The sequence below is a fragment of the Bos javanicus genome, chromosome 20 (genome assembly GCF_032452875.1).
Source record: "Bos javanicus breed banteng chromosome 20, ARS-OSU_banteng_1.0, whole genome shotgun sequence".
Taxonomy (NCBI): domain Eukaryota; kingdom Metazoa; phylum Chordata; class Mammalia; order Artiodactyla; family Bovidae; genus Bos; species Bos javanicus.
This window is the reverse complement of record NC_083887.1, coordinates 45008414-45023486: the sequence shown is the minus strand read 5'-3', so window position 1 is coordinate 45023486 and position 15073 is coordinate 45008414. Positions and strand designations below refer to the sequence as shown.

The 15073-nt window shown below is 37.6% G+C and overlaps 1 non-coding gene across 1 annotated transcript; it reads left to right on the top strand.

Annotated features, from left to right (window-relative positions):
- The first annotated feature begins 5160 nt into the window (after positions 1-5160).
- On the top strand, positions 5161-5232 carry TRNAY-GUA (transfer RNA tyrosine (anticodon GUA)). Its single transcript has one exon. It is a non-coding gene; the product is annotated as a tRNA-Tyr (tRNA).
- Positions 5233-15073: the final 9841 nt, after the last annotated feature.

The window sequence follows — 15073 nt, the reverse complement described above, 5'->3', positions numbered from 1 at the left end:
GACATCTTGAGTGCAGCACTTTCATAACAACATCTTTTAGGATTTGAAGTAGCTCAACTGGAACTCCATCACCTCCACTAGCTTTGTTCACAGTGACGCTTCCTAAGGCCCTCTTGACTTCGTATTCCAGGATATCTGGCTCTAGGTGAGTATTCGCAACACCGTGGTTATCTGGGTCATGATGGCTGCTAGATTGCAGGTATTTTTCTCCTTCCTGAGAGCCCTTAGGGCTCACCAGCTCACAAGGAAGGCTGTTTCTCTGATGACTGTGACATCTTTGTTTACTGCTATGGCAGGAAATATTCCATATCCCAGACCTCACACAGTTCTCCATTAGTCTGAAAATCTGAAAGCAATCTACTATTTGTATAAAGAAATATATATATATATATATATATACACACACACACATATTTATATACATATATGAATAGTAGAATTCCTAGTATGCAATAGATAAAATGAAATGTGAATTTATCTTGCAATGATATCTGGATTAGTTAACTTGGATTAAAATATAAAAATGGGGCTCGAAGAGGTAATCTTTTTTTTTAATATAAATTTATTATTTTAATTGGAGGTTAATTACTTTACAATATTGTATTGGTTTTGCCATACATCAACATGAATCTGCCATATTAAAAGATAAAAACATTATTCAAAATGTAATATTAATTAAAGAGAAAATTATATCAATTCAGTGATCAAAAAGTTACAGTTATTTTTTAGAACATCTGCTATTAATTAGGAATGGAATTATGGTATTATCTATCCTAAATTAGGGTCATGTTGCAGCTGTAAAAACACTTTAATGTAGTGGAGGGTAGAGACTGGGATGGGGATCTGGCAATGCTCCTAATTTCCTAGTGTATGAGCACTTCAGCATACACCTGCTCTATTATAGCATGTACAGCATGGATACATATGTATTCTCCTGAGATTCAGGGCATTTGAGCTAATAGTGTGATCTTCAAGCTGTAGAGACAGGTGTGCATTGGGTGCTTTTTGGAAATATTTCGGAGAAATAAACTATTACAACATGCACAATATGTATCCCAGAAGTTTTTTGAGCAGCAATATGTGAACCGTGAACTTCCTGATGTTCAAGCTGGTTTTAGAAAAGGAAGACGAACCACAGATCAAATTGCCAGCATCTGCTGGATCGTGGAAAAAGCAAGAGAGTTCCAGAAAAAACATCTATTTCTGCTTTATTGATTATGCCAAAGCCTTTGACTGGGTGGATCACAATAAACTGTGGAAAATTCTGAAAGAGATGGGAATACCAGACCACCTGATCTGACTCTTGAGAAATTTGTATGCAGGTGAGGAAGCAACAGTTAGAACTGGACATGGAACAACAAACTGGTTCCAAATAGGAAAAGGAGTACTTCAAGGCTGTATATCGTCACCCTGTTTATTTAATTTATATGCAGAGTACATCATGAGAAACGCTGGACTGGAAGAAACACAAGCTGGAATCAAGATTGCTGGGAGAAATATCAATAACCTCAGATATGCAGATAACACCACTCTTATGGCAGAAAGTGAAAAGGAACTAAAAAGCCTCTTGAGGAAAGTGAAAGTGGAGAGTGAAAAAGTTGGCTTAAAGCTCAACATTCAGAAAACTAAGATCATGGCATCCAGTCCCACCACTTTATGGGAAATAGATGGGGAAACAGTGCCAGACTTTATTTTTCTGGGCTCCAAAATCACTGCAGATGGTGATTTCAGCCATGAAATTAAAAGACGCTTACTCCTTGGAAGGAAAGTTATGACCAACCTAGACAGCATATTGAAAAGCAGGGACATTACTGTGCCAACAAAGGTTCGTCTAGTCAAGGCTATGGTTTTTCCTGTGGTCATGTATGGATGTGAGAGTTGAACTGTGAAGAAGGCTGAGTGCCGAAGAATTGATGCTTTTGAACTGTGGTGTTGGAGAAGACTCTTGAGAGTCCCTTGGACTGCAAGGAGATCCAACCAGTCCATTCTAAATGAGATCAGCCCTGGGATTTCTTTGGAAGGAATGATGCTAAAGCTGAAATTCCAGTACTTTGGCCACCTCATGTGAAGAGTTGACTCATTGGAAAAGACTCTGATGCTGGGAGAGATTGGGGGCAAGAGGAGAAGTGGATGGCAGAGGATGAGATGGCTGGATGGCATCACGGACTCGATGGACATGAGTCTCATTGAACTTCGGGAGTTGGTGATGGACAGGGATGCCTGGCGTGCTGCAATTCACGGGGTCGCAAAGAATTGGACACGACTGAGTGACTGATCTGATCTAAAACAAGAGCTTTTGGAGTTGAGGAATTCATAAAAAGGACAGGGGCTAATTTATCACTAGCATGCCAGAACGTGGCTTGATAAGATGGTCAGGTACATTGTGGCTCAAATATTTCTTTTTTCTAATGGTATTCTCTTAAGTAGCCTTCGAGATGTATTCCTTATCTGCACAGTACCTCGATTTATGACTTACAGAAATACTATGTATGGTGGTAGGTTGAGTTTTTGATGTGTTGTATGTATGTAGAGTGGAGATAACTGTTACATTCATCTAAATTGCAGCTTCAGTATTCTGATTGTGAGAAAATCAGTGTCCATTATCAGACAGTTGTCAGGCAATATGTCTCAGGAGAACAGCCTGCATATAAGAAATATGAGACATATATGAGACATAATCATACGTGTGTGTGTTTGTGTGTGTGTGTACACATGTACACACATGTGGGAACTTAAATGTCAAACACTCATTGTTGCTCACAATGCTAGTAGGAGATTGGGCCTGCCTTCTGATGGTGCCTGGGTTGTCAGGCCACTAGTATGAGTTGCCTTGGTCCAGGTAATTTATTGTCTTTTTTTAAGCTCTACTGTGTTTCTCACTTGTGTTTCATGAGAAGAAATTCAACTGAAATTAGAAGTGCACAGAGATCTTGAACCTAGACCCAGAAATCAGTTCCACTACATGCTCTTGGTCAAAGCAAGTCATAGGCCAGCTCAGATTTTAAAAATCCCCAGCTCTAAATGGGTTTCCCTGATGACTCAGTAGGTAAAGACTGTCTGCAGTGCAGGAGACAAGAGACATGGAGTTCAATCCCTGGGTCAAGAAGATACCGTGGAGGAGGGCCTGGCAATCTACTCCAGTATTATTGCCTGAAAAAGGGTATCTTCCTGACTTAGGGATCGAACTGCATGTCTTAAAGTCATACTAGTGGCCTTATAATCCTAGATTAACTGACAGCAGGTGGCTCACACACAGCTCTAAATAGCATTTCCTTAAAAAGGACTGCTCCACACTTACTATATGATCATTTTGACATTCTCCAATCAATACATGCAACTATCAGAAGCTTGAATGATTATTTACACTTCCATGTTTTATTTATATGTCTTTATCTTCCTAGAGGAGAATCAATAGCATTAATCTTTGTACTCTAGCAAATGAAATATTTCAAATATAGAGTTGAAAAGAGATCAGGTGGGATAAATAAAACACAGCTGATTTTATCATTTTTATGAACATATGTGAAAGCATACAAAATGAAACAATATGAATCTGAATATAGCAGTTTCTCATTCATTATTAACAGAAATATTTTAAAAGTCATTAAATATTAAATATTCTTTCAATTAGCAAATTATTCATTGTAATATATATCACCAAAGTTTCTGTTTTTAAAACAGACCCAGGCTTTACGAAATAAAGCTAGATTTGTTAACTGTTAGTTTTGTTCTAATGCCTGGGCTTCATCCTACCATGGAAGATGAAATAAATTATTCACTTTAAATGCAGGAATATATTAATAAATTCTGATCACTTCTATTCTGTGAATCATCTCTTTTGCATTGTAAAAAAAAATTAATGTCTCTCCCAACTCTGAATAATTTATATACTCTCCTCAGTGCTAGCAGCAGCATAATGAATGCACTATATTCCTGGCAAGTTGAAGATTCTGTTCACAAAGTGTGGTACACTTTTTTAATGGAGTTCCATTTGCTTTTAAGTCATCTACCTACTAATTGTCAACTAGTCTGTCATTCAAGCAGTGTAAAGTTTTCTCTTTTTTTTCCTTCAGATTTCTGACTGGCCTACATGTACTAGCATGCATGTTGAGTTACTTCACTCATGTCCAGCCTTTTGTGAGCCTTTGGACTGTGGCCCACCAGGTTCCTCTGTCCTTGGAACTCAAGCAAGAATCCAGGCAAGAACATGAGTGGATTGTTGTGCTCTCCTCCAGGGAATGTTCCTGATCCAGTGATGGAACGCTTTGTCTTAAGTCCCCTGCATTGGCAGGTGGCTTCTTCACCTTTAGGGCCACCTGAGAAGCCCATATGTACTAGATTCTCTATCAAGGTTAACCAGGCAAAAATAAAACTTTACTTTCTGAAAAATTCTTCTACATAAGAACACTTCTGTTTAATACTAAGTGTTCTGGATGCAGACTTCTAGATTTTTATTCTGGTTCCGATTTTAATAGCTGTATGAACTTAGGTAAGTTGCATTTTTCCTCTAAGATACAGCTTCATGATGGCAATAGTAAAGATTGTTAACATTATTGGTTTGATACAGGGATGAAACTATGCAAAGATCATAAATTGATTAGGACAGTGCTTAGTACTTGGAAATTCAGCCATAAATGTAATTATTGTTAGTAAATGGAAGGTATACTTTCACCAATGCAAAAGTGAATGTTTGTACTTTATTAATATCAGAATGCATGTTGATTAGAATATTATTTTATATAATTGATAGTTTTAAAGCAGAAAAAATATTGTTATTTTATTTGACTACAGTACACAGTGAAGCAATGAAAAAAGCATCACTTGCTTTGAGTTCCCCATATCCAACACAGATATAGCTGAGCCACATGTATACTTTTACTTTATTTCCTAAAGAATTCAACCTGAAAAAGCAAAACTCATGTTCAGTGTAACCAAATGTTGTTAATAACACTCAAGGAACTAAAAGTGGGAAAAACTTATACAGGCATACACATAGGAGTACTGGGTTATTTTCATTAGCTGAACTACAGTGTAAAACTAAGTGTAAAACTGCTGAGAAGGCAGAATTTTGTTTTGATGGGACCGTTGAAGTAAATGTGTGGAGAAAGCCTAGCAAAGGTGCTATCTGGTTGTGCTGGGCAGAGGTCTTCCCTGGGGGCTTCCCTGGTGGCTCAGATGGTAAAGAATCTGCCTGTAAAGCAGAAGATCCAGGTTCAATCCCTGGGTTGGGAAGTTCCCTTGGAGAAGAAAATGGCTACCCACTCCAGTATTCTTGCCTAGAGAATTCCATAAATAGAGGAGCCCTGCGTGCTGCCACATGGGGTCACAAAGAGTGGGTAGCCTTTGTCGGGTCACATGGGGCCATGTGGGTCACAAAGAGTTGGATACAACTGAGCAAATTTCACTAGCACTAGCACTTCCCTGAAAAATGACCAATTCCCCATCTAAGCAGCCTGTTGGCATTAGTTTGGCTACTTAAAATATACCAAGTTCCACAGAAAGAAGTTACCAGAGCAGAGAACACAGAAAACAAATAGCTTTTATTTATTTATTTTTTCCTCAGATGGAGGCCAGCCACTGCAGTAGGGGGCTAAAGCCACAGTGTACAGGGAAATGAAGCACTAAATCAAGAACTGCAGCAGTATAGGTTAGCAAACTTCAGCTGATATCCAGGTACAAGGAAAAGCTAAGACTGATGGAAGGAGCCTCTACAGCAAGACTTCAACAGCAATTTTGTAGGAGGAGAAATTAATGATAAAGGAAAGAAAACATGTTAATATTTACATTATGATGAAGAAGAACTAAACATTTGTTGATTACACTGGTAATGTGAGCACTGGTTTACTGAAGAAGGAAGTTGGTATCAACGTTGAAACATAATTATATGAAGAGGTCATTCTGGGAATTAAGTCACTTTAACCTGCAAAATCCTCTGAAAACTATGTAAGTTGCTTAAAAAGATGACATGAATCAATTAATGACTCTATAGCTAAATATACAATATTTATACACATAAGGATATAAATGATTCCCCAGTGTTAAGGATACATACTCGGAAATGTGTGTCATTGAAGTAATTCCAAAAGATCTCTTTAAATCTTGTGTGATATCCTATGTATATTTACTTTTCATATTTCCTATATTTATTGTCATTATTAATAAAATATCATTTCTTTGAAAATTCATTCAATGTATATAGATTGAGAAAATCAGTGTCTGGTTTCTATTATTAAATAAAATTTGAGTAATACCTGTCTTTCTATCTAGCTGTTTTGGTAAATGTCCTCATAACAGAACTAGTAATAAGAAAAGGGCTTAGCCAGTCTAACTTGCTGATAGTGACAATTTCCAATTATATTTTTGTGGATTTGGAAATTATTTTGAGATCATTACAGTGGTGTATTTAATACCCTGGCTTGACTAATTTGAGACTAAAGAGTATTTTAAAACAAATTGATGCAAACTGAACCCAAAAGGAAGATACTTTTCAAATACCAATTTATTAGTCATTATCAATAATGTGGAAATATTTTAATATGCATCACTTCTTTTTTTCCCTTTATTCCTATATAGGTTAAATTAGGTCACATTTAATATCTCTCTTTTGTCTAATAGATATGTAAATGTCATGCATTTATCAACAACTGTAATTCAGAAGCATCAGAATATCAGAATCTGATATTAGACTCATTGCAAAAATTTACATTAGATAAGATTTGACAGCTAATAAAGACCCAGGTGTCTTGAGAGTGCTTGTTTATAGAACCCAGTGTTTCAAGCTGATGTGTTTACATTCATCCTTCTACTGCTACCTAAATACTTCCTCAGTGTGATGGAGCATAATTAATACATCATTGCTCTGAGGGCTGACATGGACTATTTCCTGTGTCAGGTACATACGTAGGTATTCATTCTACTGAAATTTTAGGTTTTGATTTATTACTGAAACTCATCTTCCTTAGTTAAAAAGGAACACGTTTATTCTGTAAGATAAAATTATTTGTAAGGTTTTTTTTTTTTTTTTTGCTTTATAAACCATTCTCATATTTTAATTCTTATATATATACATATATATGCATGTATATATACATATATATTTTTAAAATTTCTCACCTCAACCAAGTATTCTTTTTAACATGCTGCTGCTGCTAAGTCACTTCAGTCATGTCTGACTCTCTGTGACCCCATAGATGGCAGCCCACCAGGATCCCCCGTCCCTGGGATTCTCCAGGCAAGAGTACTGGAGTGGGTTGCCATTTCCTTCTCCAATGCATGAAAGTGAAAAGTGAAAGTGAAGTCGCTCAGTCCTGTGCAACTCTTAGCGACCCCATGAACTGCAGCCATGGGATTTCCAGGCAAGAGCACTGGAGTGGGGTGCCATTGCCTTCTCCATCTTTTTAACATAAGTTATTATAATAACTGTATTATACAATTGTCCCAAGTCAAGTAATTTACTAAGGAATCAAGATAAAAATAATTTTAATAATAGTTTCCTGATAACCACTGGAGTTTCAGCTTTAGCATCATTCCTTCGAAAGAACACCCTGGACTGATCTCCTTTAGAATGGACTAGTTGGATCTCCTTGCAGTCCAAGGAATTCTCAAGAGTCTTCTCCAACACCACAGTTCAAAAACATCAATTCTTTGGCGTTCATATTTCTTCACAGTCCAACTCTCACATCCATACATGACCACTGGAAAAACCATAGCCTTGACTAGACGGATCTTTCTTTGTTGGCAAAGTAATATCTATGCTTTTGAATATGCTATCTAGGTTGGTCATAACTTTCCTTCCAAGGAGTAAGTGTCTTTTAATTTTATGGCTGCAATCACCATTTGCAGTAATTTTGGAGCCCAAAAAAATAGTCTGACACTGTTTCCACTGTTTCCCCATCTATTTTCCATGAAGTGATGGGACCAGATGCCATGATCTTAGTTTCTGAATGTTGAGTTTTAAGCCAACTTTTTCACTCTCCTCTTTCACTTTCATCAAGAGGCTTTTTAGTGCCTCTTCACTTCCTGACATAAGGGTGGTGTCATCTGCATATCTGAGGTTATTGATATTACTCCTGGCAATCTTGATTCCAGCTTGTGCTTCTTCCAGCCCAGTGTTTCTCATGATGTACTCTGCATATAAGTTAAATAAGCAGGGTGATAATATATAGCCTTGATGTACTCCTTTTCCTATTTGGAAACAGTCTGTTGTTTCATGTCCAGTTCTAACTGTTGCTTCCTGACCTGCATATAGGTTTCTCAAGAGGCACTATCAGAGGCTGGTCTGGTATTCCCATCCCCTTCAGAATTTTCCACAGTTTATTGTGATCCACACAGTCAAAGGCTTTGACATAGTCAATAAAGCAGAAATAGATGTTTTTATGGAACTCTCTTGCTTTTTTGATGACCCAGCGGATGTTGGCAATTTGATCTCTGGTTCCTCTGCCTTTTCTAAAACTCTGATGCTGGGAGAGATTGGGGGCAGGAAGAGAAGGGGAAGCCAGAGGATCAGATGGCTGGATGACATCACTGCCTCGATGGACATGAGTCTGAGTGAACTCCGGGAGTTGGTGATGGACAGGGAGGCCTGGCGTGTTGCAATTCATGGGGTTGCAAAGATTCGGACAAAACTGATCGACTGAACTGAACTGAACTGATAACCACTATCATTTCTGTGTTCTGTTCAGTTTTCTAAACAATTTATCTGACGTATAAAAGGCAATAGAGTATCTTGAACAACTTGTGCTTTTATGTTCACAATTGAAGTGATAGGTTGTGCTTTCTGTCCAAATTGAGTCTACAAAGAAATAGATGTTTCTTTCTTCTTCAAGATGAATTTATTGATATTTGTTCAAAATCCCATCACTTTCAGTATCCTCTGGGAACTTGCTCTATTCATTATCCTATGTTTTTCATGTTTCTTCATTTGTCTCATTTCTATTGGCCACCTCATAGCATCTAATCCACATCCAGTTTCCACCATTTCAAAGATAATAAACAAATAAATAACAAGCATCATTCCCTTTGGCTTTGATCCCCTCTAAATCTTATGGCACATGTCTCCTCCCTTCCATAGAAAGTTTCTAGAAAGAACGGCTTATATTTGTTGTTTCCACTTCATCATCCTAATTCTTTCCAAAACTATATTTTGCCTTCTACACTTTCCATTTTATATGAACTGGTCTTTTTAAAGTTATTAATGGCCTTCTCATTTCTAAATAAATGACATTTTTTTCAGTCTTTACCCTTTTGGCTCATTAATATATGTTACTCTCTTAGTTCACATTCCCAGACTATAGATGCATTCTCAAAAGGGATGATAACTTTCCCAAGAGAGAAATAAGTTCTCAGTGTCAGGGTATTGTGAAAAAAAACTTATGGTCTTTTAAAAATAAATCATATGTATGAAAACAATACATTAACATATTTATAGTACATATGTGGAATGAAAATTTTGCTAAAATTATTAGTGAAAATATTTATCTAAAAAAGCATTTTTAGGACTTCCCTGTTTGTCCAGTGGTTAAGAACTTGCCTGTCAATGTGGGGGACATGGGTCCCCATCTCTGGTCTGGGAAAATTCCACATGCCACAGCAACTAATCCATAAGCAGCAACTATTGAGCCCATGTGCTGCAATTACTGAGTCCACACGTCTACAGTCAATGCTCTGCAACAAGAGAAGTGACCCCAGTGAAAGCCTGAGCACTGCAGCTAGAGAGTAGCCCCCATTTGCTGCAACTAGAAAGACCTGCACACAGCAGTGAAGACCCAACACAAACCAAAATAAATAAATAAAAATATAAAAGTTTTTTTTAGCAGGGAGCTAAAACTGGACTGGTGGTGGTTCAGACACTAAAGCATCTGCTTACAATGTGGGAGACCTGGGCTTGATCCCTGAGTCTGGAAGATCCTCTGGAGAAGGAAATGGCAACCCACTCCAGTACTCTTGCCTGGAAAATCTCATGGATGGAGGCGCATAGTAGGCTGCAGTCTATGGGGTCTCAAAGAGTCGGACATGACTGAGCGACTTCACTTTACATTTTTACAATAAAAAAAAGGTTGAGAAACACTGTTAGCCAATTAGGAAACACTCACAAAGCACCTTTTTTACTGGTTATTTACCTGCCTGGAAAATCCTTTCTTTGTACACCTGCATAGTCTAGTTTTCCAAAAATATTTACAATGACATCTTTCATTATTTTCCTTGCCATTTATTTTTCTTTTTACCAGTAACTGCTAACACTTTTATATATTTATTTTGTCAAATTTCTTTGTCTTTCATTAAAATATAAGATCCAATAGTAGGGATTTTATCTTTTTTCAGTATATTTTCTAAAGTCTAAAACACTGTATGCCATAACAGTTAAACACAGTGTACATTTGTGATTGAATGGGTTGACTGAAAGATAACATCATTTAATGTTGGCAATGATGAGAAAGGGCAGATAGACCTAGGCCTTTAGCTTATATAAATACTTAAAGCATTATAGCTGTCAGTTGAACTTTGTAATGCTACATTTATCTCTCCATCCATCAATCTGGAGAATCTGGGATATCGTACAAATCTGTGGAAGGATTGATTGAATTCATTCAAATTCTATGTTGCTTAAAGCAATGTGGCTAGAGATAAACATTAATGGACACATCCTGAAGAGCCCTCTCTCTCATTAATTCAGAAATTAGGGATTGCCATGAGCAACTGACAGTCTACAACATGTTCTGCAAACTCACAGAAGTTCTATGTCTTTCAAGAGTACCCAGATGAGAAACCACATGTTTTGCTTGCCTTATTCAAAAAGTCCATTTTAGTGTGCACAAAAAAGGGGAACTACCTCTTACCCCCTTCCTGATATTTCATTCTTACTATAGAGAACTTTATCAGTATGTTTCTTCTGCCTCTTCTTTGTTTTACTTACTCAGACAACTTGTTCATTCAAATCTTAGAGAGATGGACTCAATTACCTGAATCATATATTTGAAAATGAAAATGTGCTTACTCAGTTCACCTGGACTCTCATCCTCTTGAAATCAGGTCTGCTCATGGCCAGCAAAAACATTCCTGTGTTACACGAAGACAGAATTTATTTTATCTGTTTCTATGTTGTCTTGGGAATGAGTGGCTATGTATGCCTTTAGTTGCTCAGTCATGTCTGACTCTTTGTGACCCCATGGACTATAGCCTGCCAGGCTCCCTGATCCATGGGGATTTTTCAGGCAAGAATACTGGAATGGGTTGCATGCTATCCTTCAGGAGATCTCTCCAACCCAGGGATGGAAACCAGTTCTGCCACATTGCAGGCAGATTCTTAACTGTCTGAGCCACCAAGTTTGCCTAAGTAAGCCTACTTGACATTGGAAAAGACTCTGATGCTGGGAGGGATTGGGGGCAGGAGGAGAAAGGGACAACAGAGGATGAGGTGGCTGGATGGCATCACTGACTCGATGGACGTGAGTCTGTGTGAACTCCGGGAGTTGGTGATGGACAGGGGGCCTGGCGTGCTGTGATTCATGGGGTCACAAAGAGTTGGACATGACTGAGCGACTGAACTGAACTGAACAAAAGCCCAAATCCATAGCTTCTATCATTCGTAAACATGATATTTTGGCCTGAAAACAGTTTTGCTTTTCTCTCAAATGTGTTCAGAATTGGGCAGAGAAGATGCATATTAAAAGCCCTATTGACTACTCCAACTTTTTTTTATTCCATAGCTTCTTTTATTCACTCTTTTATTCAATTACATATTTAAACAATGTTTATTGAATTTACTATTGAGAAAACCACTTTTTATGCACTGTTTTAATACCAAGAAAACATACCATGTTGTCTTTCATGTATAAGGAGGTTTTTTGGGTTGCAGAAACAGAAAGATTACTTCTATATTAATATTGCAATTGCACAACAGCCTGAGTATAGAGAAAACACAGACCTCCCCAGTGAGTGTTCTGGCTTATAAAGCAAATGTTAGGCCTTCTGTGAATATGTAGATTCTACCTTATGGCAAGGATTCATTAGAATGTTCAAATTGCTGACTAGAACATCAGCACTCATAATCAGAAGAAGAAAGATTGCTGGTCTGGCCTACTAAAGTAGTTAAGATGCTTGATTGTAAGCAACAGAAACTAACTCATGGTAGGGAATTTGTGTCCAGTTCCAACACTGAGGACAATGATCTATTTTAAATAGAGACTCTGAATAAGGATTTAAAATGTTGTCAGGATGCCTCTGATTTGTGATAAAATAGGCTCCTCCTATACCTTCCACAGTTTCAGCCATACGTTGATGATTTTTTCTGGATCCCATTTCTAAATTTCGGAGAGCCAACACCTGATTAGCCCAGTTAGGAGCAACTTCTCTTCCTTTTACATCTGTTGCAGCCAGGAAACTGAATAATATGATAGAAAAATGGAACAATCTCACGTGTAGGATAAGCATTTTTAAGAGAGATGTTGCTGGTCAGAATTACTAGTAGGTCTCTTCTACACAGAGAAGAGATAGAATTTAGTGAGCATCCATCCTAATATTTTGTTGTTTAGTTGCTAAGTAGTGTCTGACTCTTTCATGACCCCATGAACTGTATCCTGTCAGACTTTTCTGATCATGTGATTTCCCAGGCAAGAATAATGATGTGGAGTGCCATTTCCTTCTCTGGGGGACCTTCCTGACCCAAGGATTGAAACTATGTCTCTATGTTTCCTTCATTGGAGGTGAATTCTTTACCACTGAGCTATTGAGTAGGTCTCTTCTACACTGAGAGCATGATACACATTAGTAACTGTTCATCTTATTATTTAGTCTTGATCTTTTGAGTAAGCTTATGAGTATTTGCATATTCATGGAAATAGAAAATTGTGTCAGCCACATTAAAGTAGTTATGGCAATAAGAGAAAATCAGCCCTCCAGGATCATTTGGGGGAAATTTAACCATTGCTATTACCCTTTTCTGTGTATGCCCATTTATGTTTCAAATATTGATTAATTATTTGGTGATTAAAATCACCAAAAAATCTGAAGTATAATAGTAAAATTTTTCCAATATGATTAGACCAGAATTAATGTGTATTGACAATAGGTATGTCACAGTCTTTATAACTGGGACCTGGGGACTGGAGTTGATGAAAAGAAGGATGCAGGGGACCCAAGTCTTGAGTGAAACAGCGTACTTTATTTGTAGCAATGTGTGCTTTATATATCTCCATACAAGGAAGCTTTAGGCAGCAAAAATAAAGTTGAGCAAAAATAAAACTAGGTGAATAACAATCGTCACAGGGCCAGAAGACAATCCATATCCTGAGTAATAGGGACATGACTGAATAGACTTTATTAAAGTAAGAGGTCACTGAAGGGAATCCACTCCTGCTCTCTGTCTCATGATCTCAGTCCTGAGAACTGCATGCAGCTCTGCTCATTCCTGTTTTCCAGAAACTGATAAGGAACAGAGGGCCCTTGAGAAACAGCACACAAAAGAAGAAAACAACATATTGGATTCCTTAAAGCTGAATGTCCCCTGACAAAAGTATAAGCAATGAGCTGAAATGTGACAGGTTTACAATGTTAAAAGACTATACAGATCATTCATGTCACTGTCACTCACTTCCTTTATTTATGGGATCTTCAAGAAGAAGGGAAAGGGATAAAGGTACTGTTGGCATAAATGAAAATAACTACAGAATATACATATCAGTGTGTAAGCAATGTTTACCCAGCATTTTCTTTCTTTCTTTCTTTCTTTTTTTGGTGTTTTACATTTATTTGAGAAAAGTTAAGGATACATATAATATACTATTCTGTAAGAGAAAAGCTTGCAGTTAATATAATTCAACTGAGAATATTCCTCATTCTAACTTGAGTCTACCTAGTTTTTTTCACACAACATTCTCCAGAGATTTATGATTCCTTGTCTTTTTCTAGTTGTTCTCAGCCACTTTCTGATTTATTTTTTTCTCTTTTTTTATTTTATTTTTTAACTTTACAATATTGTGTTGGTTTTGCCATATATCAAAATGAATCAACCACAGGTATACATGTGTTCCCCATCTGAACCCTCCTCCCTCCTCCCTCCCCATACCATCCCTCTGGGTCATCCCAGTGCACCAGCCCCAAGCATCGAGTATTGTGCATCGAACCTGGACTGGCAACTTGTTTCCTACATGATATTATACATGTTTGAATGCCATTCTCCCAAATCATCCCACCCTCTTCCTCTCCCACAGAGTCCATAAGACTGTTCTATATATCAGTGTCTCTTTTGCTGTCTCGTATACAGGGTTATTGTTACCATCTTGCTAAATTCCATATATATGTGTTAGTATACTGCATTGGTGTTTTTCTTTCTGGCTTACTTCACTCTGTATAATAGGCTCCAGTTTCATCCACCTCATTAGAATTGATTCAAATGTATTCTTTTTAATGGCTGAGTAATACTCCATTGTGTATATGTACCACAGCTTTCTTACCCATTCATCTGCTGATGGACATCTAGGTTGCTTCCATGTCCTAGCTATTATAAACAGTGCTGCGATGAACATTGGGGTACACGTGTCTCTTTCCCTTCTGGTTTCCTCAGTGTGTATGCCCAGCAGTGGAATTGCTAGATCATAGGGCAGTTCTATTTCCAGTTTTTTAAGGAATCTCCACACTGTTCTCCATAGTGGCTGTACTAGTTTGCATTCCCACCAACAGTATAAGAGGGTTCCCTTTTCTCCACACCCTCTCCAGCATTTATTGCTTGTAGACTTTTGGATCACAGCCATTCTGACTGGCGTGAAATGGTACCTCATAGTGGTTTTGATTTGCATTTCTCTGATAATGAGTGATGTTGAGCATCTTTTCACAAAGACAGAAATATAGATCAATGGAACAAAATAGAAAGCCCAGAGATAAATCCATGCACATATGGACACCTTATCTTTGACAAAGGAAGCAAGAATATACAATGGGTTAAAGACAATCTCTTTAACAAGTGGTGCTGGGAAAACTGGTCAACCACTTGTAAAAGAATGAAACTAGAGCACTTTCTAACACCATACACAAAAATAAACTCAAAATGGATTAAAGATCTAAACGTAAGACCAGAAAC